We start from the raw sequence: 5,564 nt of genomic DNA, 5'->3' as shown, positions 1-5,564 counted from the left end.
TGCCATTTCCTTCTCCAGTGCATGAAAGTGAAAAGTGAAAGTGAAGATGCTCAGTCGTGTCTGATTCTTAGCGACCCCATGGACTGCAGCCTTCCAGGCTCCTCCATCCATGGGATTTTCCAGGCAAGAGTATTGGAGTGGGGTGCCATTGCCTTCTCCAGATGGTTTTTCTTACCACTCATCTATTTAGCCACAGTCTTTTTATAACTTGATCTTGCAAGTGATACCCCATCACTTCTGTCGTGTGCTGTTCATGCAGACTCACCCTGGAACAATGTGGGGTGAATTATGGAAGAGTGTGAATCCTAGGAGGTGGGGATCAATGGGCATCATCTTGGAGGTTGCTTACCACAGGCTAGGACCAGAACTTTCCTCCAAAGTGATTTGGGTTGAGGCCGCAGCGCTTTAGACATTCAAACTAGAACTTTGGTTTGGAAAGCTTTAAGAGAAGGTGTTTAACTCAGTTGAAAATGACTACTGTTTGCCTGGCCTGACACTGATACTCTGCTAGATATTGGACTTCCTAGAATGAGTCAGGCACAGCTTTGGCCTTTGAGGAACTCCCAGACAGCTGGATAGCAGAATGACTCAGTCCTATACAGAGGGCTAGGAAAACATGAGGAATAGACTTCACTCAACCTGGGGTGAGGAATGTTCCAGTTCCAAATGACCCCTGGAAAGAACTTAGAAGTGAGCTGGAGAGAGAGGGAGCTGTGGCTGTGTTGGAAAGCATTCTAGGTAGAAGGAACTATGTGAGGATAGGTTGGAGGCTAGTAATGAATGCCATATTAAGAAAGTGAAAGAAAGTGTTAGTTGTTCAGTCGTGTCCGACTCTGTGACCCCATGGACTATAGCCTGCCAGGCTCCTCTCTCCATGGAATTCTCCAGGCAAGAATACTGGAGTGGGTTGCCATTCCCATCCCCAGGAGATCTTCCCGATCCAGGGATTGAACATACGTCTCCTGCATTGCAGGCAGATTCTTTACTGTCTGAGCCACCAGGGAAGCAGAGAATTCAGTAATGAATGCAATATTATACTTTCTGAGAAACAACTCACACAGTTAAATTAGAAACCAGATGGTAAAATATGGATAATTTAAGTTTTGTTGAAGGCATGCACAAGGTATTATGGGAACTGTTCAGAACTTCATCGAAAGAGGTAGGATAGTCATGTCACGGGAGGTTCTTATGCTAATTTTGGGTGACTGAAAAGTAGCTGGGTGGAGAGGTCACTTCTTGCAGAACGAAGGGCAGGTATGAAGCATAAGGGAAGAGCCTGTTGGGCTGCAGTCGTTGGGGTCACGAAGAGTTGGATACGACTGAGCAACTTCACTTTCACTTTTCACTTTCATGCATTGGAGAAGGAAGTAGCAACCCACTCCAGTGTTCTTGCCTGGAGAATCCCAGGGATGGGGGAGCCTGGTGGGCTGCCGTCTATGGGGTCGCACAGAGTTGGACACGACTGAAGCGACTTAGCAGCAGCAGCAGCAAGATATCATCTACTTCTTAGTTGAACACCTAATTGAAATGTAAATTGAAAAAGTTAATTGAACACTTTCGTAATAATTTTTAAAAACTTTTTAATTTTGTACTGGGGTATAGCCAGTTAACAATGTTGTGATAGTTTCAGGTGAACAGCTAAGGGAGTCAGCCATACACGAACATGTATCCTTTCTCCCCCAAACTCCCCTCCCATCTAGGCTGCCACATAATACTTTTTTTTAGATAGACTGTTAGAAGCTGATCAAAGAATATACATATTTTATTCTATTTGCTATATATTGCTGAATTACTTTTGAAAGGAGATTTGTCAGTTGTGTTATTGGCATTTTTTGGTGTTCATTCTTTGAATTAGTTATTTTTATTGAATCATTTTAAATAGCATTAATGAGAGACTGTGAGAGCCCTCCAGTGGCTAAGCTAATTCCTGCAAAAATATTGTCAGTGGATTAAAAAGGAATTGAATTTAATTGTTAAATCTTAATGGTAGAAATCAGAGAGTGCCTAGAAATAGCTGATAAAAATGGGCTTATCCTGTAGTCAAGAAGAGATACCACTGGCTTTCCTTTCAAATTCTTGCTCATATGCTGTTAGACTATGAAATGTTTTGAATTTCGCAGCTGTGTAAAATGAAGGTTAAGATCGTGTTAATTTCAAACAGGTTTACAATCAACTGATTAACTATTTTTGGTGTAAAAGCTAATACATATTGAGTACTTACTATGTATTAGGCAATGCTCCAAGCACTTTACATGTAGCAATGCATTCTCCATGGCTATTATGAAATATTTACTATTCTTAATACCATTTTACTGACAGGAAATGGAATTTGAGTTTCTAAACACCAGTGCCCTTATCTTCCCTGGTCAAATGCCTCCCTGGGAACTTGGTGTCCAAGAATGTTCTCATTCAGGATCATTTCATAAAATAGAATCTTTATTTATGTAAGAAACAACAAAAACCATTGGTGTGATTGAGACATAAGCTTCTCTTCTAGCCATTTAAAATAATTGAAATAGTATAATATTGATGCTTCCCCAGTAGCTCAGCAGGTCCAGAATCTGCCTGGAATGCAGGAGATGTGGGAGAAGCAGATTTGATCCCTGGGTCTGGAAGATGCCCTGGAGGAGGAAATGGCATCCCACTCCTGTATTCTTGCTGGGAAAATCCCATAGACAGAGGAGCCTGGTGGACTACAGTCCATGGGGGTCGCAGATGGTGGCATAGACCAAAATAGGCCTTCACTCTGCCTCCTGCCCTCTCCCTAGAACAGCTATAATCCCCACCTGATTTCTTCTGTGCTGTGTTTTTGGAGTCCCATCTGCTATAGACTGTGTATTTGTGTCCTACCAACATTCATATGAGGAAACCTAATCTTTAATGTGATGATGTTTGGAATTGGTGTCTTTGGGAGGTGAATAAGTCATGAGGAGGGAGCCCTCATTAATGGGATTGGTGCCTTTATAAAAGAGACCCCCCAGAGAGCGCCTTTGTTCCTTCCACCATGAGAAGACACGGTGAGAAGACTGCTGTCTATGAACGAGGAGCAGGACTCTTCAGCAGACACAGAATCTACCAGCTGGTGCCTTGATCTTAGAGTTCCCATCTCCAGAACTGTGAGAAAGGGGTTTCTGCTGTCTATGGTATTCTGTCATAGCAGCCCAAACAGAGTAGGACAGCATCCCAGTGAAACCTGGAGACTTGCAAATTCAATCTCTTTGGCAGGATCCTTCAATTCACCTGGGAAGTAGGGGCTTCCCAGGTGGCGCTAGTGGTAAAGAATATGTCTGCCAATGCAGGAGACATAAGCGAGGTGGGTTCGATCCCTGGGTTGGGAAAATCCCCTGAAGGAGGGCATGGCAACCCACTCCAGTATTCTTGCCTGGAGAATTCCATGGACAGAGGAGCTTGGCGGGCTATGGCCTGTAGGGTCACAAAGGGTCTGACACAACTGAAGCTACTTAGCATGCACACATGCACTTCAGTTCACTAGCATCCAACACATATTTATTGAGCACCTTCATGCTTGCCAGGCACTGTGCCAGACCCAGATTTCAGTGACCAATCAACCAGACAAAACCCCCAGACTCCCAGGGCATTTAATTTTTTTTAAGGGGCGGGCAAGAAAAGATTTGTTTTATGTTTTTTTTATATTTATTTTTATTGATGTATTTATTTTATTCTTTACTGCTTTATAACATTCTGTAAGTTGCATGTGTACAATATTATATTTCTAATTCTGTATACCACAACATGCTCCCTGCTGCAAGCCCATTCCTTTGAAAACTTTGCTTTTAATGTGGGCTTTTGATGCCTTGCCAGTATGATACACACTTGTGCTCTAACTGAATTACACTGTTTGATGAACTCTTTTTAGGTATAAATGGTAGAAGAACAGTTAACCAAGCTGCTTCCTTTGTTCAGTTTCTTGCCATTATTATACAGTTGACACCCTTTACTCATTTTGCCTTCTTTCTGCCCCTTCTCCTCTGATAGTCACTACTCTGTTCTCTGTATCTACATGTTTGTTTTTGTTTGGTTTACTCATTTATTTTGCTTGCTCTACATATGAATGAAATAATACAGTATTTGTCTTTCTCTGACTTATTTCACTTAGCATTAATACCCTCAAGATCCATTCATGTTATCACAAATGGCAAGATTTTACCTTCTTTTTTTTTTTTTTTTTTTAAAGCCAGTCAAATTTAGCAGTGGGGGGTTGTATACCAACTTTAGTGACACTAACGTTAATAAGTTCTGGTAACCAAGATTTTACCTTCTTTAAGGGTGAGTAGTATTTCAGTGTAATATACCACATCTTTTCCCATTCATCTGTTCATGGACACTTAGGTTGTTTCTATATCTTCATTATTGTAAATGGCATTTAATTTTTAAAGCTTGTGTTTGATACATTAGTTTACACTTGGATTTGCCCTACAATATTTCTAAAAATGCGTGTATGTGGAATTTTTGCATTACCAAATAGAAAAATCCACAAGAGAAATTTCTCCTTTTAAAAAGGGATCTTATTAAAAGTACTTTATTTTTAAATGAATAATCTCACGTAAGTAATTTCATATATGTTTTATGTTTTCATGTTTGGTTTCCTAAAGAGATACCTCTTAATATATGAGTAGAACTTTCTCAAGCAAATGTACATTGCATTTGGATCAAATGATCACACATTTGGAATTTGTGGTTAATATGTTTCCCTATGAGTCAGGCTCCTATTTACACAGAAAATGTTTTCACCAGCTGTGCAGTGATAAACAATAACCACTAGTAGGCGCTGCGAGCCCATTCCTTTGAAAGCTTTGCTTTTGATGCCTGTCAGCAAATACATTTGCCAATATGATATGCATTTGTGCTCTAACTGAATCACACTGAGTTTGATTAACTATTTTTAGGTATAAAATAGTACCTATTCTAATGGTAGAATAACAGTTAACCAGAGCTCCATCCTTTGTTCAGTACACATCTGGGGTTTAGGACACTGACCATTTCTCTAATCCTCCCCTTTAAGTATCTTTAAATAAGAATAAGGTTGAGAAAAGTATGCTCAAACCATAGGAAAGACCATTTCTCATAATGGAAAGAATGTTGGACTTAGGGACAGAAGACCTGAATAAGATTTCAGGTGTACCTTGTTATTAATAGCTCTGCTATATACTAGAGAAATGTGAAGAGATGGGAAAATTTTCTGAGAGAAAATTAGCTGGAAAAACCTCTGTCCGGTAGGTCTGGGGATTCATTGTTCTCACTCATCTGCTGTGATTGGACTCTGAGAGACTGTTTCTCACAACTAAAAGGATACCTGGAACAGTGGTAGACCTAGAATGTCAGTTTATTAAGTTACACTATGTAGGAAGTCAGATTCTAATTATGAGGAGGGCTTGAGGGAGCAGAGTCACAACCAAAGAATGCAGATGACTTTGGGAAAAGTCCCTTGGCTAAGACAGCTTGAGGGACTTTCCCACGTTAAAGAGAGCCTTGCCAAAGGGATGACATCCTTGGATTCTGTGGTCACCATACCATCTGCATCTCCTGTGGATAGCAAAGGGTTC

The sequence above is a fragment of the Bubalus bubalis genome, chromosome 1, assembly GCF_019923935.1.
Source record: "Bubalus bubalis isolate 160015118507 breed Murrah chromosome 1, NDDB_SH_1, whole genome shotgun sequence".
NCBI lineage: Eukaryota > Metazoa > Chordata > Mammalia > Artiodactyla > Bovidae > Bubalus > Bubalus bubalis.
The sequence above is the reverse complement of the archived record's forward strand: the minus strand, read 5'-3'. Positions refer to the sequence as shown.